Source organism: Microcebus murinus, chromosome 8, assembly GCF_040939455.1.
Source record: "Microcebus murinus isolate Inina chromosome 8, M.murinus_Inina_mat1.0, whole genome shotgun sequence".
In the NCBI taxonomy this organism is placed as follows: Eukaryota; Metazoa; Chordata; class Mammalia; order Primates; family Cheirogaleidae; genus Microcebus; species Microcebus murinus.
The window spans coordinates 37,104,883-37,129,083 of NC_134111.1; the positions used below are offsets into that span (position 1 = coordinate 37,104,883).

At 43.0% G+C, this 24,201-nt stretch overlaps 1 protein-coding gene across 2 annotated transcripts in view; it reads left to right on the forward strand.

The window, feature by feature from the left end:
* The first annotated feature begins 866 nt into the window (after positions 1-866).
* Positions 867-24,201, forward strand: part of GPD2 (glycerol-3-phosphate dehydrogenase 2) — a 143,861-nt gene continuing 120,526 nt past the window's right edge. The window contains exon 1 of one of the 2 annotated variants that reach the window (XM_012742734.3): positions 867-1,281. The gene's annotated coding sequence lies outside the window, so the exon portion shown is untranslated. Of the gene's footprint in view, positions 1,282-1,749; positions 1,922-24,201 lie in introns of those variants that run through there. The other variant, XM_012742732.3, reaches the window with a different exon arrangement.

Consider the following 24,201-nt stretch of genomic DNA (forward strand, 5'->3'; position numbering starts at 1 on the left):
AACATAAGCTTTTGATCCGCTGTACATTGTTTTTTGTATCACAAATTCTAGGAACAAGAAGATCAAGGGTAAGGTTGCTAATCGAGAACAAAATATCTTTAAATAATTGCCCCAGGCAAGGGTGTGGGATGTGACTGAAGTCCCATACTCAAGTCATAGTTCAGACTGCTCTGGGCAATTTTCTTTCCTCAACTGCAAGGACCGGAAGCTCTGTTGCATATTAGAATCGTTTAAACAGTGGCTCTCAAACTTTAGTGTGCATCATAATCGCTTGAAGAGTAATCTGGTAGCTCAGCCCTAGACCCACTGTTTAGGAATCAGGTAGTCCGGAGTAAAGTAGAGAATTTGCATTTCCATCAAGTTTTCAGGTGATGCTGAAGCTACACTTTGAGAGCCACAGTTTTAAAACATAAGAATTTCCAGGCCCCACTTTCAGACTGATTCCCTGGGTGTGGGGATGGGAATCTGTGGGGATGGGAATCTGGCATTACCTTCGTCCTCCAATTAAAATGTGTACCCAAGGGTGAGAAGAAGCACTGTTCCCCAGCATGGCCTGTGGTTAGTTCCCTGAAATTACTATGAATTTGGAAACTAATGAGTATACTTATAATTCTGGGTCAATTGTCAGAAATCGGCAGTATTTAAGGACATTAAATAAATGACAACTGCTTTTAAAAAACACCACTGCGATTTTTATTCAAACTAATTTGGCTGCCTTCCTTGGGAAGGCCTTTCCGACCATTCCCTGGGTATTTTCCAACTCCACGGTAGAAATGTTATTAGTACAGCCCCCAGAAGTCTTCAGAGGAAATCTCTTAAATAAGTGAGGTCCATTTGAACCCCGTCTGCGCAGTCCCTGGGTCCGCTTGGGCTCCCCTAGCCCTTGTAGTTCCAACAAGTGAGCTGGGCATGCTCAGTGGGCAGGGTCGGTTTTGGGGGGGTGCAAGTGGGAAGCCTGCTGCTCGGCTGCCGGGGCTCACCGCCTCCCCCCACCTGTACGAGGCTGGGCTGGAGGAGCCTGTGCTCAGCTTCCCGCACCCCGGGGCTTGGGCTTGGTCTTCCCTGCGGGTCCCCGCGCTGTCATTCAGGCGGGGGGCCAGGAGGCCTAGCGTGGCTCCTGGGCGCGCGCAGGGAGCCCGGGCGAGGGCTCTGGGCTCTGATCGCGGGGTCGCAGGGGTCCGCCCGCCTCCTAGACGCGTTTCTAGGCCCGGGGAAGCCCGCTTGCCGGGAGGTGCGGAGTAGGGGAAGCCAGATCCGGGGCGGGCGACGAGAGGTGCTCAGGTAAGCCAGTCCTGCCACGAGCGTGCCGGCGGCCGAGCGTCTCCCCTCTCCCGGGCAGACGGCCGGGGCGGCCCGCATGGGGGAGGGCACAGGAAATCGGGCACCGCCGCCGTCTTCCCGCGGCCTAGCCCAACCGCGGCTTTAGGGTCTGGAGTCAGGCACGGCCAAGGCGCAAGACCGAAACTGCAGCCTGGGGCGCGGGTCCTCGCGTCCGCCGCGGCGCGGCCCCGCCCGGCGGGACCCGTGTGCCCAGGCAGTCACTGGGCGGCGGAGATTTCGCCCGCTTGTCGCCCGCTGGTCCGCAGCGCCTCGCCCCAGCCGGGGCCCGGGCTCCCGCCTCCACTTCCGCGTTTCCCGGCCGGGCCCGGAGGAGCCGGGGCAGAGGGATCCCGGCTGGGCGTGGCGCCGCGCCGCCAGGGTCAGCCCTCGGGAGGAGGAGGAAGTCGCCGAGGAGGCGGGGGCGCGGCGTCGCCGGGCGCGTCGGGTTACTCCGGCCCGGCCTGCCCTGGTGACAAACCCTCGCGCCTCTCTGCGAGCACCAGGGCCGAGTCTCTGCTTCTGGGGGAGGCAGACTCCGCCCTGGCTGGAGGAACTAGGTGCGCTTGCTTGCTGTCCCCTCGCGCTTGAGGATAAATCTCAGGTGTGTACTTCCTGGGAGACCCCTTCCCCAGCCCCCAGGCTTCTAGAGGGAGAGGTCCCTTTCTGACCTGGGCGAGTCTTCTGGGTCTCCAGTGTTGCTGTAGGGGGTGGCGGGAAAACTGGGGAAAGATTTAGAATTTCTCTCCACCGACCGATGGGTTCGTTCTTATCAAGGGTTTAATTGTTTACATTTTTGAGTGGGCTGTGGTATAATGCATTTGCAATCCACTTAGTAAAGTGGCAGGACTTTTGGGCGAAGGTTGGTATCTCATTGAAAGTTTATGCAAACTTTTTTAGCTAGGGAAACTGTCTAGTCTGATAAGAAGGACTGTTGCTCCCTTCTGAAACGAGGGTGGGAACGATTCTGGAAGAGGGCTGAGGCTTCTTTGAGAAACTCAGTGGCTGGAGCGTGACCGTCCTAGGAGGAAATGGAAGGTGTACCCCGATGCACTTGAAACAGCCTCTACGCCCCACGTAGCAACTTTTACGAGCAAAATATGCAAAGAGTGCTTTGGCAGGAAGGTAGCTGAGTAAATGAAAGTGTAGCTCTTAGCAGATGGTCTTTAGTCTAGCTTCACCTTGTGTAGAGGAATATTAACTCCCAGAACAGCCATCCTTGAGTTCCAAAGTGATTTACCAAGACAAATTCTCACAAAGTGTTAGTGACATGGGCAATTCAAATCACAGCAAACATTATAAATATCACAGGAGTCCGCTATAGAAATAGCTAGCAGCAAATTTAGTCAACTTACAGTTGTATAAAATAGCTGAGGGAAGGAAGTTGGTAAGTCACACTGAGTCTTTATTGCTTAAAACCAAACTTAGTATTTTGCATATGTTCCAAGTTTAAGAGATGTGAAGTTTGTTTTTGGAGTATGGAGGATGCTGGCAGCTGTCACACTGGGGGCCAGGCACTTCTTGGTAGCTACTGACAACTTTAGTCTCTGAGTCCTACAGTTCTTGCTGGCCATCCATGACAGCTGGATGCCATTGCCCAAGGGATACCATGTGTAGCCTGGGAAACCTTGTGATGTGGGTGTTGAAATCCCCCTGTGTTTCTCATTTCTCACAGGGGTTTTATGTCAAATTACAACACTCCCTTGATTTCGACTAATCAGCTCTTTAAGAAAAGCAGCAATATTTTAGTGAATAGTGGATTAAAAGATGGGATTTTGGGGCTTGAGAATCAACATTGTTGTAACAGTCTGTTCTGATAGCTCAGAGTCACTTTATGAAGAAATTCTAAGCAGGCTTAGAGTTTTGCTTCCTTTTCCCTCCCTATGATTTATTAAAAGATGCAATGGCTTGGTTCAGTTATTGACAAGGGGGCCACAGTGTTGCCAATTGTCAGTGGGTCTTACTCCCCCCTTTTGATTTTTGTAACTATTTAATCATATTGAAATGATGCCATTATCATTGTGCATTACTCATCTGGGCAATCTATTGTAACTTTAACAACTGTCCTGTTTGGTTATTTATTTTTTTTCTGCCTTTCACGATTAGAATGCAAGTTCTAGGAGAGTAGGGCTTGGTGGTCTGTTTCTCGTACTTTCTTTTCTTCTTCATCATCTTCTTTTTTTCTTAAAAGCGATAGGATTTTGGTCTGTCACCCAGGCTGGTGTATAGTGGTGTGGTCATAACTCACTGCAGACTTGAACTCCTCGGCTTAAAGAGATCTTCCTGCCTCAGCCTCCCAGGTAGCTAGGACTACAGGCGTGCACCACCATGCCTGGCTATTTTTTAATTTTTTGTAGAGACAGTCTCATTGTATTGTCCAGGCTGGTCTCAAACTCCTAACCTCAAATGGTCCTCCTGCCTCATCCTCCCAAAGTACTGGTATTATAGACATAAGCCCCCATGCCTGGCTTGTCTCACACACTTTCAAATCTCTAATGCCTAGAGTGATGACTAGCTTGGAACAAGTGCTCAGTAAATGTTTTCTCCATAAGTGACTCTTCTGTAGAACAAACTGTAGCTCAGTGTACTGGGAGAGAAAAACAAAAACTTTGGCTTTGGTGAATCTATTTAAACTCATGAAACCTCAGTTGTCTCATTAGTAAAATGCGGATAATGACATGTGTACAATTGCGAATGATGGACCAGCCAGGTAGTAGACTTCAAAATATTGGCTTCCTTCTTCCTTATATTTTTTCTTCTTACATTCAAATAGAAAAATTTGGGCAAAGAATAGACTTAGCTTGATAATTCAGCTCTTGCTTGTTGTACATGAATTATCCAGTCCTTTTTGCCTTTAATTTTGTGTATGTGTTGGGGTGGAGGGTTTGGGTGGGTGAGGAGAGGTGAATTAGTGGCAGCTATGGTCATTAGAGAAAGGAAGCAATTTCCAGGTCATTATCCAATTTCTCCTTTATGTTTTTTGAATGCAACAGTGCTTCTGATTAGGTTTTTCAAAACTTGCTTCTTTCTACTTGTCAACACCCGGACTCACAGGGCTGGCCTAAGTGCAGAAACAATACTTGAGAAAGAGTACTAGAAATCAAATATGTATAGCACTTGGATTCTTCAATGAAGTTTTCTATAGTCTTTTGCAGCATTATATAGCAATAAGTGCTAGATAAAGAAAAAGTATGGTTATCCTCTTTTGAGAAACTTAGAAATTTGTTTAACAAGGTAAACCATATAGATGTTAAACAATTGGAGACCAATATAAGATCTTGCATAATCGTTTACCCAGTGATAGGATGTTGGCTGTAACTGATGTGGTAATGGAAATGAGAGGTTAATACAGGCTCAACTAATTAATAGTTGGAGACAGCTTCCTGGTGAAGGGAATGTCACTTCAGTAACAGAGAGACTTTAAGCTTCCTGGAGATTACAGCAGAAGATCATCTGTTTCAAGAGTGTTTACTATTTTGTACTTCAAATTGTATGAAAAAGCCAACACAATCATGTACTCTCAAAAATGATCTTTTTGTGGAAAATTATGAGAAATCTTCAATAAAATTATATATATGCATGAAATAAAACTTTTTACTGTGTCTCAAGTTTAAAGCCTGGAATTCGTGTTAGAAATTATAACTGTTTATTCTTGACACTTTAAACACACTTGCTTAAAATTGTATCAGATGGCCTGCCTGTTTGTCTGTCCAGTTGTGACAATGGAATATATTTTTTATCTGAGTTGTCAGGGGAAAATTATTAGTTATCAGGGCTGTGACTCCCCACAATTAGCTAAATTCAGGATGGCGGTTATGGGAGATAGGGCAGGACTGAATAGAGGTCAACTCCAAAGATAAAGTAGGTTTTAATTGCTCATCAAAATACTTAGATAATTCCGCCATGTCTTATCACCTTTAAGATAAGAAGAAAACTTGGAAGTGGTGTGTTAGGGGAAGAAGAAACCATGTCTTATCACCTTTAAGATAAGAAGAAAACTTGGAAGTGGTGTGTTAGGGGAAGAAGAAACTAACAAAGGGTATGCTTTACACGACCTTGTTTTAGAATTGTTGACCTGATGGGTGAAAGAAATGTGAGAGAGAGATATGTTCAAATTCAACTCCAGCTGAGAAAGACAAGGGCCAGTGTGGCTACAAGCCAGGAAATCCCTAACAACTTTAGACTAGACCTCTTCCTGTAATACATGACCAGGGATTGATCTCCGGAACATTTAAGAAAATGGAAGCAAGAGATGTTGATTGTTTGAATACCTGAGGATGTTTAGATAATGATTGTGGGTCAGAGTTTGTCCAGAATTTTAATTTGTGTCCTGACATGAATGTGAATGTGTTCTTTTAAATTTTTTTTTTTTTTTTTGCTTGTTTTCCAGGATTTCATCTTTTGTTAGAGGTTTTCAGTGGTTTATCTGGGCTGTGTATTTCTTCCTACATCATACTTGTGCTTTTGTTTCCCATTTTTCAGTTGAGAATTTTATTGTTGATTCTTTTAAAATCAGATTTCTGATTTATGCAGCAAAAACATAGTGTCTGATTTTTTAGGTCAAGCTTTGGTTCTATCGGTGTACAAAATTAATGGGAAAAAATTAGTTAATAGATGTCTTCTTCTCAACCAGAAATTTATTGTGACATATTGTGATAGTGTGATACATAATAATAAGAAATATATTCATCTCCAGTTCCTGAGTCAGGAACTTCTAAGACCCTTGGAATCTCTGTAGTGATGAGTGTCTTTTTGTAGACTAATGAGATAGCAGGTGACTCTTGGTGGGCCCCTGGGTAGCTTCAGGATGGGAATGGGGGCTGGTTGCCTGAGTAACCAACTGTGTGTGTGATTAGAAGGTTGGAACTTTCAGCCTCACCCTAGACCTCTGGGGAGAGAAGAAGGGCTGGAAATTGAGTCAATCATGGCCAATGATTTAATCAGTTATGCCTATATAATGGAGCCTTCATAAAAACTAAATTATGGAGTTCAGAAAGCTTCTCAGTTAGAGAATACATGGAGGGGCTGGAAGGGTCGCATGTCCAGAGAGAGCATGGAAGCTCTGTGCCCATTCTCCCATACCTTGCACTAAATACCTCTTCCTGTGGCTGTTCATTTGTATCCTTTGTAATATCTTTTGTAATAAGCTTGTTAACGTTAAGTGAAGTGTTTTCCTGAGTTCTGTGAGCTGTTATAGCAAATTATCCAATCTGAGGAAGGGGTTTTGGGAACCCCCAATTTGTAGCCAAATCCAGTGGAAGTATGGATTATCTGGGACCCACTATTTTCAACTGGCATGTGAAGTGAGAGGCAGTTTTGTGGGACTGAGCCTTTAACCTGTGGGGTCTGCACTAGTTCTGGGCAGTTAGTGTTAGAATTAAATTGTATTATAGGACATTCAGTTGGTGTCCCCAGATAACTAGAGAATTGGTTGATGTGGAAACCCCAAACACATTTGGTGTCAGAAGTGTTGAGAGTAGAGGAACGTTTCTTCTTTACATATATACATTAACAAAACTTTTAGACATTATTTGGGGACATCTTTTAATTATTCAGGCAAAATAAAATAATTACTCATATACTGTATTTTTTTTTAACAGTGAGATACTGTCAAAGTGTGGGTACTTTTAGAACAATGATTGTTTTAGATTTTTCAAGCCTTTTATTTTTCAAATAGTGATATGTCCTTTGTGGAATCTCATAATTGATTGCCTACATATATCTTTATATAAAAAGTTTTAATATAGAAGGAAAAACAAACCCCACCAACTGTAAGAGAGAGACTATTTTCTGCAAATGAGATTTCTATTACAGAAGCTGCTACTGTCAAATTAAATGGCCTCTGAGAATGGCTTGGTGGTGACAAGTGACATGTGCGGAATGCTTTACTATTTACCTTATATCCTGTGGTGACCACTAAGATAAGGGAGAAACTTCAGATAGTTATATATAAATGAGGAACAAAAGTTTATGTTCAAGGTAAACATATTAGGAAAATTTTGATCAGGATTTCATGCCATTTTTTTTTTTTTTGACAGAGTCTCACTCTGTTTTCTTGAGTAGAGTGCCATGGTGTCAGCCTAGCTCACAGCAACCTCAGACTCCTGGGCTCAAGTGATCATCTTGCCTCAGCCTCCCAAATAGCTGAGACTACAGGCACACACCATGACACACAGCTAATTTTTCTATTTTTAGTTGAGATGGGGGTCTCGTTCTTGCTCAGGCTGGTCTTGAACTCCTGAGCTCAAGCAATCCTCCTGCCTCAGCCTCCCATAGTGCTATGATTACAGGTGTGAGCCACTGCACCTGGCCTCATGCCATTTTTATTTCAAGAAAACACAGTAAGATTCTAAACGTATTTCAGAAGTGATAAAAATAATACAGTTCAGAGTACTAGGTTTCAAAAGTCATTTTTCTTTTATTTAAACCTAGTAAAGGAAGGATGTTTGTTTCATTGTAGTAATGCAAAACTGCTTTGATCATGTCACATTCTGGTCCACCCTTCCTCACTGTGCCCTATTGGATAAAGTTCCAAATATTTGTCGTGGAGTTAATGGACTTCTCCAATCTTGCCCCAAATAGTAAGGTTCTGCCCTTATCCCCTCTGTGATCCAGCCAAATTGGAAATTCCCTAAATCTGTCTTATCCCTACTGCTGCCCCTATGCTAATGCTCTTCCTTCTACTTCACCTTTTTGAAATCCTGCCAATCTTTGAGAGTCTTGACCACTGGCTACCAGTTTCATGAGGTTTTACTTCTTAGCTTTCTGTCAGAAGTGTCTTACACATTTACTAAACCCTTCAACTACTCTTTCTAGGCCACTCACAAGTCCCTTATAGACTCCTATGTATTGTAGTTATTTGAAAGCATGCATATGACCCCATGGAAGGTCAAACAGACCAAGGGCTGGATCTTACATAGTTTTATAGACCTTACATGCCTAATCCAGGTGCCTTCCTCGTGGGTGACACCTTGCTTGAATGATTCCCTCATAATTGAGTCATCCCTTACTTATCCAAGAAATAAGTGATAAGAATGGGTTGGCTGTGATTGATTAAACAGCCAATGACACATGGGCAGTTGGATTTCAGCTAATCAATTCACCTGGATACTTTTTTTTTTTTTTTTTTTTTTTTTTTTTGAGACAGAGTCTCGCTTTCTTGCCCAGGCTAGAGTGAGTGCCGTGGCGTCAGCCTCGCTCACAGCAACCTCAGACTCCTGGGCTCAAGCAATCCTCCTGCCTCAGCCTCCCGAGTAGCTGGGACTACAGGCACGAGCCACCATGCCCGGCTGATTTTTATATTATATATATTAGTTGGCCAATTAATTTCTTTCTATTTTTATGGTAGAGACGGGGTCTCGCTCAGGCTGGTTTTGAACTCCTGACCTTGAGCAATCCGCCCGCCTCGGCCTCCCAGAGTGCTAGGATTACAGGCGTGAGCCACCGCGCCCGGCCTCACCTGGATACTTTAAGCTTTATCTTTTTTAGACTTCTCTTTTCTCCCTACACATAGAGAAGTTTTAATATTTTAAGGATTTTTAGGAGAGAGAAAGGAAATTACTACAGGTGGACTGAAATTATGAAAGGAATCCTTGAAGCAAATCAGTGTAGAATCTCCCAATGAGGAGGTCCCTTGATGTGCAGTGAGGGCTCAGCACCTCCTAGGGCTCCCTTCTCTTTGCTAATTTCACCGTCTCCCCCACCTACCCACTTAATCCAATCTTTTAAGAAAGAATCTGGAAAATTAATTCATAACAAGATGATTGATAAAAATTACCTTGTTACCTATATCAAAGGTCTCTGGATTCTAAGGCAACAAAACCTTGGGGACCATTTATGTTGGCTAGGTCTAAGGAGACTTTGGGGAGCAGTATTTACTTCTGAGCATCCCTGAAGTCACATTATAGTCACTTAAGTGTGGTGTTGGTCAGTCTCTGCAACTTTTACTTTTCTCCTCTGTAAAATGGGCTGCATGAATTTAAAATCCATAAAAAGCATGAAGTGTTTTATTACTCTTGTCCTGCCTAAGAGGAAGCCAAGTCTTGGCTAGTGGGTTCTGTTCACCTCTGGGCTCTGCCCTAACTTTTCCTCTTAACTTCTTGGAGTTCTGGGTTTTCTCTAAGCCTCTCCAGGGGTGGCATTCATATCCAGGGGATGCCACATTCCTCGTATCCCCCTCCAGGATTATGGTCATAGAATCCATCATAGTAAGTATGTTTTCACTTTTTTCTTTCATTATGTTTGCTAGTATTAACCTCTTTGCCTTATCCCTGCTCACCGTTAAGTAGCTGGGATCCTTATTAGATTCACGGAATTTTAAAATAGGAAGGAGCTTAGAGATTTCACCCAACCCCGTCTTTTTCATATAAATAACAAATAATAATAAGTATTTATTGAGCAACTGCCATTTTCTAGGCAGTGTGCTGAGCACTTTGTGTACAATATTTCATGTATCAAGTGAGCCCTGTCATTATCAGTGAGCAGAGGCCCAGAAGTTAAGTGACTTACTCAAAGCCACATATGTAGTTATTTTCTGGTGTGGCAGGAACTCCTTTGAAAACTGTAAAATAATAAAATCAAGAGATACTTCTACTCCCATTTATGTAATGTATTTCCTGATTTTTTGATACTTTGGGTTCCTCTATATAACTCACTGAACTTTGTCTTTTAAGACTTACACCTCCTAATACTTTACCCCGTGGTTCAAAAGTTTCCAGCAGCATAGCACAGCATGCCTGTCTAAAACAATATTCCTTGTGATTTGACTTGTAGGAACTCATGACTTTGTTAAAATTTTCTTAGTCTTCATATATATATATAAACAACTTGCAAATTGGTATCAGTCTGCTTTGGTACTGGAAAAATGAAAACAATCATGCAAATTGGGGATACATCCAAATTTATGTTTTCCTGCATTAGCCATGAGGAAGGTCTTTTACTTGTTTCTAGACAGCACCTTTTCCCATTTCTTGCCATGGTTTTTCCAAACCTTGAGCTTTTTCTTTGAGTTTTTTTTTTTTTTTTAAATTTCACCTGTACATTTCTTTATCAGAAGATGATGGTTAGTGGTTAGGGCAGACTAAACTGTTAGAACAGAAAGACCTGAAAATAGGTAAAAGCTCAAACACAAGGTTTGTGGATGATGGTTCAGGCACTCTGGATTCTTCCATTTTGTAACTCAGCCATCCCATAGGGCTTTGTTTTCAATTACATCCATCTCGGGGAAGCCGAAGGGGAAGAAGCATATCCACTTTCTAAACACTTAGTCTTTTTTTTATTTATTTTTTTATTTTGGTATATTATGGGGGTACAGATTTTAAGGTTTCAATAAATGCCCTCCCCCCCACAAGTCTGAGTTTACAGCATGACCATCCCCCAGATGGTGCACATCTCACTTATTATGTATGTATATACCTGCTCCCCTCGCCCCTGCCCAATACCCTATTACTGTAGTACCTATGTGTCCACTTAGGTGCTACTCAGTTAATACCAGTTTGCTGGTGAATATATGTGGTGTAAACAGACAGGGTCTCTCTCTGTCTCCTTGGCTATAGTGGAGTGGCATAATCACAACTCACTGCAACCTCAAACTCCCTGGCTCGAGTGAACCCCCTGCCTCAGTCTCCCAAGTAACTAGGTCTACCGGTGCATGCCACCAAGCCCAGCTAATTTTCAAACGTTTAGTCTTGACATGAATGTATCAGTTTCACTGATATACTGTTGGCTAGAAGTCTGTAATGTGGTGACACTTATATGCAGGGGAGATTGGCAAACGTAGTGTAGCTGGGAGACCAGGAAGAAGAGAATACAGGTTTTTGGTAAAGGGTTAGCTGTCCCCTTTACTGTGTCCTTACATCCTATTATACTGAGAAAACAGAGACATCATATCTTAATATTTTGCTCTCCTTTCCATATTTTGCATATGTCCGAATCCATCAACTCCCTCATTAACCCCCAACTTAGAAGCGCTTACCCAAAGTTAATGATTTCCCCAATACTCTGGATCCCCCATCCATTCAGATACCTTATTCTATAAAATTTCTCCATGTTCACCTACATTTCAAGTATTTACAAGAATGCTCAAGAATCTCCCATCACAAAATAAACAAAGACTAATAATGAAAACCGTTCCTTCATCCTGTACACCCCTCTAACCACATGCTCACTTTCTCCTTTCCTTCAAGCTATACTTCCTCAGAGTACATTTGATATGTTATTTTTCTACTTTTTCACCTTCCATTCACTCCAGAACTGTTGGAAAGCTGGCTTCAACCTCAGATGAATCTGTTTTTGCTACAATTATTGGCGTTCCCCCTGACTGGCAGATCAATGGGATTTTATTACTTAAAATTTCTGTGATTCTGTTCATTCCCTCCTTTGTGAAACTGGATTTTCATTAGGCTACTGTGACACCTAGTTTTCTCTTGGACTACTCCTTATGGACCTCTTTGTAGGTTCTTTTCTTTTGATATTGGAATTTCCAGGGTATGCCTGTAGTTCACTCTTTTCCTTTTGTTGATGTTCATTGCACCATATTTATCAATATCCTTGAATTCAGTAAATCCCAAATCAATGTCCCCAGCCAGACCTCTTTCCTGATTCAGACATTTCCACTTGGATGTGCCACATTGGGACAGGACTTGTCGTGTCTCCTCCCCCATGCTATTTCTTTTCTCATTGAAGAGCACCAACGTCTTTTCTTTTCACCACCTACATCATCTGTTCATTCATTAGGTCTATCCATCACCTAAAATATGCCAGGAAGTTTTCTACAAATTAAGATTATAATTGTATACAAAACAGATACAGTTTCTGCTCTTGTGGAGCTTACGTTCTAGTGAGAGGGGAGCAGTAGTGATTAAATAAAGAAGAGACATAAGATGATGAGAGCTATATGATTATTTTGGATGTTAATGGTTTAGGAAGACTGCTCTGAGAAGTTGCCATTTGAGCTGAGTCCTGAATGACCAGAAGGAGGTTGACATGCAAAGATGAAGAAGAGCAGAGCATTTCAGATGGGGGAGACAGCTGGTGCCAGAACCCTAATAGTAACCTTGATGAATTTGACAGCAGGAGGCAAATAAACCTGGAACTAAGTGGCTGAGCGTGAGAGGTGTCTGTGTTAGTGCCCTGTGGCTACTATAACAAATTATCACAATCTTGGCGATGTAAAACCACATTTATTTTCTTATAGTTTAGGAGTCCAGAAATCTGAAGTTAGTTTTATTGTGCCAAAATCAAGGTGTTGGCAGGCCACACTCCCTCTGAGGCTCTAGGAGAGAATCTGTTCCTTGCCTTTTTTAGCTCATGGTGGCTTCAGGCATTCCTGGCTTGTGGCTGCATCACTCCAATCTCTGCATATATGGTCACATTGTCTTCTTCTCTTCTGTATTTGTCAAATCTCCCTCTGCCTCCTTCTTATAAGGATATGAAGTGATTGCATTTAGGGCCTACCCTGCTAATTCAGAATAATCCCTGTATTTCAAGATCCTTAATTTAGTCACATTTGCAACTCTTTTCCAGGGATTATGATGAGGATACCTTTTGGGCACCATTATTCAACCTACCACAGTGTCCAAGAGAAGCTTTAAAAAATAGCAAGGGCCAAATTCTGTAGGGCTTTATTAAAACCTAAAGTAGGATATTTAGATTTCATTTCAAGGAGACAGAAACTATTAGAGGATTATTGCAGGTGTGGGACATGATGCTCTTTTGCTGTAAAACGGTATAATTTTTTTTTCATTATACTCATCCAAGAAGAAAAATTTAATTAAAATTAATTAATTAAAAACTTATCCTTGGCCGGGCGCGGTGGCTCACGCCTGTAATCCTAGCACTCTGGGAGGCCTAGGCGGGCGGATTGCTCGAGGTCAGGAGTTCAAAACCAGCCTGAGCAAGACCCTGTCTCTACCAAAATATAGAAAGAAATTAATTGACCAACTAAAAATATATATACCAAAAAAATTAGCTGGACATGGTGGTGCATGCCTGTAGTCCCAGCTACTAGGGAGGCTGAGGCAGTAGGATCGCTGAGCCCAGGAGATTGAGGTTGCTGTGAGCCAGGCTGACGCCACGGCACTCACTCTAGCCTGGGCAAGAAAGTGAGACTCTGTCTCAAAAAAAAAAAAAAAACAAAAAAAACAAAAAAACTTATCCTTATCAAGAGAGTATTGTATATATACTAAGAAATAAGATTTTGTTGGGTAGAATTGAGTTTTGGAGGGCCATAAACAATCGTAATATATAATATTTTTTCACCTGCCAAGAACCACTTGTGGGTGATATTGCTGTCAAAGACTGTTCTGGATGTTAAAAGCAGACAGAAATATGGGAGGTGGAGGAAGAAAGATTAGAAGTAGGACTCCAGTTAAGTCCATTTAAGAGTCTATTTTAGTTGGTCAACTGTGAAATTATAGTTCTATGGACAACTATGGTATTAAAGATGAAAAGTAGATAGATTTAGGGTATGTTTTTGAGATAGAGTTAGTTGAATGAACTTACTGACAGGTTAACTATCTAGAGGGAGGAAAGAAGAATAAAAAAACGCTTACATTTTTTACTTGACCAGCTGGGCCATTCATAAGGGGAGAATTAGGAAATAAGCAGGCTTGAGGGGAGATAAAAAGTGTTTGGTTTTGGGGCTGGGCACGGTGGTTCATGCCTATAATCCTAGCACTTCAGGAGGTCGAGGTGGGAGGATCACTTGAACTCAGGAGTTCAAGACCAGCCGGAGCAACACAGCAAGACATTGTCTCCACAAAAAATAGAAAAATTAGCCGGGTATGATGATGCACGCCTATAGTCCCAAATCCTTGGATGGCTGAGGCAGGAGGATCATTTGAGTCCAGGAGTTTGAGATTGCAATTAGTTATGACAACAGTGACACTCCTGAATTCTAGCCTAGGCAACAGAGTGAGGCCCTGTCTCAAAAAACAAAAAAACAAAAAAAACACAACAATTTTCTGCTGAAAGTATTCTAGTGTTCTGTTTTGGCTGTGTTAAGTTTGAGGTGCTTATTAGACATTTCTTTGGAGATGTCAGTTAGACAATTGGATGAATGGAGTTTGGAGATTCTGAGGGGGATTTTGGCTGAGGATACAAAGCTAGGAATTATTTGCATTTAGGTGGTGTTTGATACTGGATGGAGTTACCTACAGAGAATGTATATATAGAGAAGCCAGCCATTGGAGCAACTATTATATAGAAGAAAAATTACCAGTGAAGGAAGGAAATCAGGAGAGCATGGTACTTCTGAAGCTAAAAGTTCAAAATGTTTTAAAAAGGAGATGCTTCTACTATGCCAATATAATAGTGATTGCATTTAGTGAAATAAGGCCATTTGTGATTTTGACAATTTGACATAGTTTTAGGAGAGAAACTGGGGCAGAAGTTTACTGGATTGAATTGTGGAGACAGTGCTTACAAGACAACTCCTTAAAGAAGTTTTGTTGTCAAGGGAGGGAGGGAAGTGGAATAGTTCTTGGAAGAAGATATTGGTCAGGGGAGGGTTTGTTAGAACCAGAGGATAATACAATGAAATTCTTTGCTGACAGAATGATTAAGTAGAGAAGTGAAGGTAATGAAGGCAAGATAAAGTGATGGATACTTTCAGGAGTAAAATTCCTGAAAGAGCCAGGAAGAGATGAGATATAGGGCACAATTGGAGAGAAGGGTTGGTCTTTACTAGAAATAGGGACATTTTATTTGTAGTAAAAGAAAGGACTACAGAGAGAGAATTGAGTACAGAGGTTGACAGGTCATGGTTTGGGTGGTGGGAAGGTGGAGTTATCTGATTGCTTCTACTTTCCTAGTGAAATATGATGATGTTGGAGTGAGAATGGGTGAAGCAGGTTTGGGAAGAGAGATTTGAAATGACTATTTTGAAACATCCTGGGGAAACGTATATTAATAGGATTGCTGGTCCATGTGGATTGCCCATTAGAGATCTGCAGCCATCAGTGTAAATTGAGGCCAGTTGTGGTTATGTGTTTTTCTGTAGGCAGTTTCTTTAGCTTTTTGGGTGGAGGTGTGGATAGCTGGGCTTGACCAGTTTGGGGATTTACCAGGAAAGAAAGAAGCAGAAAGAGAGGAGCGAAGTAGTTAAGAGTGCATGCAAGGGAAAGATTACAATGCTGGACCTTTACCCTAAGCTAGGGAGAAAGAGAAGTGACTGATAGTGAAACTGATAGGGCCAGTGTATTGGAGGGCCAGATAATGCCACAATGCTGGAATGGGAATACCGGAGTAGACTGGATGATCTAGAAATAGAGAAGGTGGAGTTCACCTGTGGGGTGCTTGAAGCCGAAGTCTCAAAGGTTGGTATTAACACAAATAATCATGATGCCCAAGTCAGGGGTTATGATAATGAGAGTGGGTGGCTTCGGTAGGGTTGAAGAATAGATCGTTAGAGATGAGGTGGTTAAAGAATTGGAGCCTCCATGTAGATGTAGAAGACAGCAAGAATGAAGACAGAGATGAGTGCAGAAATGGAAACAGCCAGGTGCTAAGGTTATCAGCGGTGAGGGGAAAACAGCAGGACGTGGGTAGATGACAGCAAGAATGGTTAATGAGTGGTCAAATCTAATGGCATGAAGTTCAAATTGGGTAAGAGTTTTGAAAGAGGGTAGAGAAGAAATTGGAAGGTGAACTGGAGAGACACTTAATCCATCTCTAGGTTGGAGGATTTTGGGGATATGAACAGGGTTGTCACTCAAAGTAATTAACTACTCAACTGAAATGGGCAGGCCTTCATAGGAGCAGGGTGCTGGGGGCCTTTTGTGAAGCTAGGCATTAACGCCTTTTTTTTTGTAGACAGAGTCTCACTTTGTTGCTCATGCTAGAGTGAGTGCTGAGTCCTGTGGCATCAGCCTAGCTCACAGCAACCTCAATCTCCTGGGCTCAAGCCATCCTACTGCCTCAGCCTCCCGAGTAGCTGGGACTACAGGCATGCACCACCATGCCTGGCTAATTTTTTGTATATATATTTTTAGTTGACCAATTAATTTCTTTTTAGTTTTAGTAGAGACAGGGGTCTCGCTCTTGCTCAGGCTGGTTTCGAACCCCTGACCTTGAGCGATCCTCCCGCCTTGGCCTCCCAGAGTGCTAGGATTACAGGCAGGCGTGAGCCACCGCACCTGGCAGGCATTAACTCTTTAATCTCTTCATCATAAGAAGTCCCAGGAAAGTTGTTAGTTATCACCTGGTTCAGAGATATTTTGCTATTTTAGCAACTGGTACAGCCATCCTTATTTCTAATGGCTAAAATTAGACTTAAATGTGAGAATGGAAACAACCTCTCCTTGAAGGGACAGTGGGACAACAGTGCTTTATGGTTGGCCTGGTGAAAGGAACATTCAGAGAAGAGAATATAATGCTGTTTGCTGGGGACAGGTTTTGAATTCCTGAGGGCACAGTGGCAGGGAGGGAGGGAGGTCTGGGAAGGTGAGAAATGGGGCAAATTGGCTTCTGGTGATGACTGAGGTGAAGAGGATTGCAGGGCATGCTGGGGTTAGTCCTGATGATGTCTGGGGGGAAATTGTGGACTGTGTGGCAGCCCCTGTTGACTTAGCGGCCAAGGGTGGGCAAAAGCCTTCTCAGAGTGTCTGCAGCCCAGGTCATCTCCTGATGGCCAGCTAGGGTGTAAAGGGCTATTTGGGGGACTGCTCTCAGGTGGCCAGTAGCACGAGATACTCTTGGGGCCTCTTCTTAGGCAGGATGGTGGTGTAACCCTTGTGGGTGGGGCTTTCTGTTTGGCAGAAGCTAAGGACTACTGCTTTTGGGGGCAGTCTTCCCTCCAGAATGGATTTGGACTCTGTGCTCTTCCCTCTGTCATCACTGTCATTGTCTTCGTACGGATACTCAGGAGTTTGCGCCCAGTTTCCTGATTTCCCTGGAAACAGTCTCCTGATTTTCCTGCTCCCAACTTATATCCTTTTAGCTTATCTCCTAACACTTCAGGGAATGAGGAAAGAGGAAATGTTTTTTCTTATTTTTATATTCTTTTTTTTTTTTTTTTTTTTTTTTTATAAGAGATGGGGTCTTGCTCTGTCTCCTGGGCTGGAGTACAGTGGCATCATCATAGCTCACTGCAACATTGAATGTCTGGGCTTGGACAGCCCTCCTGCCTCAGCCTCCCGGGTAGCTGAGACTACAGGTGTTTGTCACCACACCTGGCTATTTTTTTAATATTTTGTAGAGATGGGGGGGTCTCACTATGTTGCCAGCCTGGTCCCGAACTCCTGGCCTCAAGTCATCCTCTAGCTTTGGCTTCCCATAGTGCTAGTATTATAGGTGTGAGCCATCATGCTGGGCTGGGAATTTTTTTTTTTTTCTCTTCTCATGCTACAAAAATATTTAATAAGCAGTGTATTAGTATAGAAAAACACATAGCTTGTAACTCATCCTTTAAAACCAGAATATCCAGTGAAAAGTCAGTGCAGATTCTTATTTTTACTTTAAAACAAAAAAAAAAGATCAGGCTGGGGGCTCTGTGGCTCACGTGTGCTGGGGGAAGGGCCCCAACCCAGGTGGAATGCCTAACTTGGGCTTGCTCCAGAAGGGTCTGATTTTGTCATTGTTTTATGAATTGTAATCATTAACTTTTTCAGTGTTACACTCCAAAAAATACAGATGTCAAACAAATGTGGTTTTCTGGTGTGTTGAAGTGTAATTGATTGGGCATTTTCCAGTGTCCGCTTACAATTGCAGGATTGCCATGTGGAACCTTCTGGAACCTTGGTTAGAAGTCCAGTTCCTTTAGGTCTCTTCAGATGTTGGTTTCCTTGATCCTGTTTGAACTATCTGATTAATTATACATTGCAAAGAATCGAGATAATGTTAATCAGACAGCAGCAGCATGAATCTAATGAGAGTGGGAAGGGCACAGGTGAAATGAGGGGGCAGGAATGAGTCACTCTTTAGTGCAGATGGATGGGGAGGGGAGGGCTGCATGGGCTGCTCGTGGTGGAGGAGTCTGGGCACTGAAGCGGACTGTGTGGCATGGGTAAAGGTGGTTTGGAGCACATGGTAGACTCCTGTCTGTGGTTGGCATGCTCTGCATGAGTGACCAAGCCAGGCTCATTTTGGCACTTGCCATGGAGTCACTGACCCTTGTTCCCTACTTCTTGCTATAAGGTTAACCAAAGACACAGTGTATATTTTTATACCCTGAGACCAGAGTATCATCCTAGGAAGGACACATTCTTGGGAAATAGCTCGATTTCTTTAAAAGAAAAATACTGACTCATAGAGTTGACTTTTTCAATGGCTTTTTGGCTTTATATTAGTATTTTTTCTAAGGTAGATGATGTCCAGAGTTTTTTTGTTTTTTTGTTTTTTTTTTTGAGACAGAGTCTCACTTTGTTGCCCAGGCTAGAGTGAGTGCCGTGGCGTCAGCCTGGCTCACAGCAACCTCAATCTCTGGGGCTCAGCGATCCTACTGCCTCAGCCTCCCGAGTAGCTGGGACTACAGGCATGCGCCACCATGCCCGGCTAATTTTTTGTATATATATTTTTAGTTGGTCAATTAATTTATTTCTATTTTTGGTAGAGACGGGGTCTCGCTCAGGCTGGTTTCGAACTACTGACCTTGAGCAATCCGCCCGCCTCGGCCTCCCAAAGTGCTAGGATTACAGGCCTGAGCCACCGCGCCCTGCCTTAGAGTTTTTTTTTTTTTTTTTTTTTTTTTTTGAGACAGAGTCTCGCTTTGTTGCCCAGGCTAGAGTGAGTGCCGTGGCGTCAGCCTAGCTCACAGCAACCTCAAACTCCTGGGCTCGAGTGATCCTTCTGCCTCAGCCTCCCGGGTAGCTGGGACTACAGGCATGTGCCACCATGCCCGGCTAATTTTTTATATATATATCAGTTGGCCAATTAATTTCTTTCTATTTATAGTAGAGACGGGGTCTCGCTCTTGCTCAGACTGGTTTCGAACTCCTGACCTTGAGCAATCCGCCCGCCTCGGCCTCCCAAGAGCTAGGATTACAGGCGTGAGCCACAGCGCCCGGCCTGCCTTAGAGTTTTTGATAGAGCCAGAAAGCAACTCCCTACTGTCTCTGAACTAAAAATAAAACGGAGAAGTACTATTCTGAAAAGAGGATGAAAAACCACTCTTGTGGGTCAGAGTTGTCCCAGTGACTTGGGTTAACTCAGGCCACAAACCTTTGATCAGGCTTCTTACAGGGAGTGTTTTCAACCTGCCAACAGGCTGCGTAAATACTGGGCTCCACGTGGTTAGAGCCCGACCTGCAGTGCACATCTGCTAGCCTCCCTCTGACCTCTGTTATAGTAACCAGTGACCTGCAGTTAGGGCTGCATTAGATGTTGGGCTTTATAGGGATTTTTTTTTTTATTAGAAAACTCCAAAATAACAGTATCCATTCTATTTGAGATAATGTTTATTTAGGGGGGTAGATGCTAGAGAAGTGCCAGAAGAGGATTGCCTATGTTTTTTTCAGGGAAATGATGAGATTTATTTCCCCAACCTGTGAGTCTTAACTGCACTTGGTTGGTCAAAGTGCTGGTTAGGCCACAGCAGGTTGTGGCCCCGAATAGATTGGCTACTTTTGTTCTCTCCTCTAACTGTGGTCGTCTACGTTATCCCAATTGTACGTGCAAATGTGGGTGATGTGTGAAGAGTTCAGAGCTCATTGTAGGTACTCAGTAATGCCATGTATTAGCAGTGGGAGTTATCGATAGCAGATGTATTTTTATACTTACTTAGATTATCTCAATTCTCAATATAACTTATGACATAGATGAGATTTTACAGATGAGGACGCTAAAGCTCGTAGTCACACAGCTAGTAAGTGGCTACACTGGAATTTAGTCGAGGCCTCTCTGTGTCTGAAGGCCCCTACACTGGCTGCTTTCTGCAGTGAATGTTCTACTGATGGGTCAGTGGTGTCATGAATATGCCAAGGACAGCACCCTATGACTAGCGCGATCATGACTGTCTGTCCCTAGAGAAGTTGCTGTGTTCCTGCAGGCAAGCACTGAATTGTCATAGGGTGGGGGAGAGAGAGAGAATGTTGGTCTCCATTTTAGGATAGTCTGTCCTTTTTCTGTTTATCTGTGGACTTCCTTTAGGGCCTCACACAGTGGAGGGGCCTCCTGGGTGTGTTGTTGACTGAAGATAGTCTTTGCTTATGAACTGGAACTTTGGAGAATACCCAGTTCTAGGAAGTTTGATCAGCTTTGCAGTCACTGGTGTGATTTGTTCTTGGGATTTCCGATGTTATGTTAAACTTTAAATCCCTGAGAGGGTGTAATGTCCAATAACCAAAGGTGTAGGAGTAGTTTCGGTGCAGTTTAACTCAGGCTTACATAGTTATTGTGTCCGAGGCTCAAGACAAATTCATTCTAGTTGTGGTAGAGACTGTTCTTCAGGATGAGGTAGATAATTCTGTGACATTTTCCAGTTCTTGCTCCAAGATTCCTAATAAATTGTAAAGGCAAACTATCGTTTTCCTTTTTCTTTAAGGGCCTTTTACTCTAGTTCATTAAAGATGAGAAAAGTTGGGTAACAAGAAAATCACTCAAGTAATGGTCAGATGATATGGGATTTAGTCAAATGTCAGCTATCCATCTGCACAGTGCTCTTTAGAGTTCTTAATTTTTTCACTTTTCCTTTCTCTTATATGCATGCACACATATACTTTTTTATTACAAAAACAATACATGCTCATTTTATTTTTTATTCACCACTATACAAATGAGGATATATGCTCATTTTAGAAATCTAGAAAATGCTGCACATAAGGAAGAAAATAAAAATGACTTATAATCCTACCATCCAAAGATAAGATTGTTAATATTTTGGATATATCCTTCTAGTCTTCGCTACTGTGTGTTTGTGTGTGTATGAACATATACTTCACAACAGAAATACACATTATCATTATACTGTTTTATCTACTTCTGTTCTCTTCATAATTAATTTTTTACTTGTCTATTTCCCCATCTCCATCCAAAGTGCAATTAACTCAGAAAGAATGAAGTCTTAAGCAATAAAGAAATTCTAGAATGTCTAACTTATTTAAGGCTGTCCACTTATTTCTAGACCTTCCTTTACTTTATTATAATCATTATCAGCATGAAAATTTTGCTTTTCCAAGTCCGAGTTGGGTAAGGGGATGTTGATGGCAGTCATTTGGCATGGTGAGTGATCGCCCCCCTAGTGTAGATGGGAAAAATGGCCGGGGCCCAGGAGTGCCAGAGGCCAGAGTTATGGGGTCCAGCAGCACCGTGCAAAAGGGAGCGTATAGACACTCTCAATTTTTTATGTGAGGACACCAAAGTCCAGGGAAGTCTGGTGGCTTTGATAGAAAGGCTCTTCAGGCTGAGATTGTCATAGGGTGTGTGTCACAGGGTGTGGCGACATCTCAGGTTGCTGGCTGCCCATTCTGTGATCTTTGCAGAGCACTTGCTGCCTCAGAATATAGTCTCAAAAACAAACCATGCTGCTGGCAGCTGCCAAACTAATGACTGAGGGAGTAGGCACAAGTGCACTGGGTGAGGTCAGGTCTGAAGGTCACTACTGCATTGATCTTGGAACCTGGAGTTTTGACAGGAGTCCTGTTAGAAATGCAACTTAGTCACTTGTCTGCTGACTGTGTCATGGTAGGAGCATAGCCAAAAGTGTTGGCTCAAGTTTTTGGATTAACTTTGAGTTTTTCTTAACATTATCTCAATTTTACTTAAACATTATCTCCAAATTATCCCAAAATTTGTGGTTGAAGAGAGGCTATTGAGTATAAATTGCTAATGGACTCTGCTGATTTCCATCAGCTAGCTGTGTGATTTGACTGGCAACAGTGTGATCCTAGCCCACTGGGGTCTGGTGAATTGCGTCTGCTCAGCCGGAGCATTTCTTGAGCTGGAATTGAAACGCACGGCCCTTTGGTTTCCAGTGTGATACCAACACTCAGGCAATTGACTTTTGCTCTTCAGTCTCCAACAGGGGGAAAATTATGAAATAAAATGGGGATAGGCCAGGCATCCTCAAGATTCAAGCCCATAAATATAAATAACTCTAATTAATCATATGCAGTCTCTTTTGCCTATCAAATCTATACTCAACTGGGCCAGTAAGTGTCACGCAGCTCTTAGCTTCCCGGCCTGGGGCTGGTGGGAATGCTCTGTGTGCCTTGGCCTTTGGGATGTGACTTAGGGTCCTTTTCCAGCGTGGGTCCAAAATCAGTTCAAGTTATAATGAGTTGTAGGGGGAGAAAAGTCACCTGCCAACAACCCCAGCCCGAGGAGGAATAGAAATATAAAAAAGACTTCCGCGATTGGCATTTAAGAGGCTCTTTCAGTAGATACTCTCTGTTCTTTGTTACAGGCTAGTTAAACTGCACGGGGCGGGGGTGGGGGGGGTGATGGGGGTGGGGGGTGGGACGGTCATTCAAGTATGTAAGTTCAGTACATATTTATATCCGAGATTATCCCCAAAGCATTTGTTTTCCTACCATGGAATCCCGTTTTTGATTGTGGTTGGCATTTTTGTCTGTTTTCTCATGTAATTTGTTATCTGTTTCCCCCCTCTCCACATCACGTCCTTTATTCATACTTTTGTCTACTCATTATGAACATGGCTAATGTTGTCTTTCCTAGAGAAAAAACAACTACGTTTATTCTCGTTAACCTAAAAGGTTAACACCTAAAACCTCCACACCGTGGCTAGGGTATTTCTTTCTTTCTGAAACATAAATTCCATCGTGTCATTGTACTGAGTAAAACTCTCCATTGACTTTTTGTCTCTATCCGGTCAGAATAAAGACTTTGCTAGCAGGAGGTCATGTGTGACTTGGCACCTGTCTGGCTCTCTGACCTTGTCTGGGAACCTGCCGCCCACGTCATTTAGCCTGCTGTAGCCACAGTGGCCTTTCAGTTTTTGAAGAGGCCGTGTTTATGCGTGCTGAGTGTGTTTGCACGCCTGTCCCCTCCGTGTGGAAGGCCCTTCTCTCAGATCCCTGTGTGGGTGGGTGGGTGGCCCTTCTTGCTCAATCACATTTTTGCCAAATCACCTCCATGAAGGTTTTATCTAAAGTAGAGTCCTTCTACTCTCTAACTTCCTATTCCATCATATTCTTTCATAGCACTTGTCACTTTCAAAATACTCAATTTTTAAATTTGTTTACTTTTTTTTTTTTTGTCTTTCTCAATCCGTGAGAGCAGAGGAATTCTCAGCCCCTGGAAGAGAGGTGGGGACTTGAAGGTTTTTCGGAGGTGGCGAAAAGAAAAGAGACAGAGAGAGAGAAAGAGTGGGGGCCAAACCACGTGGCTTTATTATACACTCGTGGACGAGGTTCTGGGGCCACAAGAGAGGGGGGCCCCCGGAAGTCGTCGACGTTTGAAGGGGCTGAGGCCTTTTATATCCTTTGGGCCTGGCTAGGGACTTTTGGCGGGAAGAGCTGGGGATTTTAGGAGGGGCTGGAGGTGTTTGTGGAATCCAGGAGCCAAAACATTCTTATCGGGGTGGACATCTGGGTGTGGATCCTCTCAGCAGGGCCTGGCAGTTTTGTCTTTGGCGGGTCTGGTCTCATGAGCCTTTTCTTTTTGATCCAGGGAAGGGAGGGGGCCCGCCACCAGCCTTACAGGGACCTAGCGGGCATTCAACCAATGCCAAGGGAATGCGTGTTGCGTGAACCCACGCTCCTCCTTCCGTCTTCTTTACTTGGGAAGGTCCTTGAGTGATATTTCCCTGAGTATTTAAGGGAACTCTTGCTTTGATCATTTTCTAAGAGTGTACAATTTTTATCTTTCCCCCGCTAATGGTAAGTGCGTTTTTGTTTTGTTTTTTTCTTTTTTATATACTTCCTGTTTCACAGGTGAAGGTGAGTTTGTTTTTTATAAGCCAGTTCCCAACTAAGAATTTTGAAGGATTTT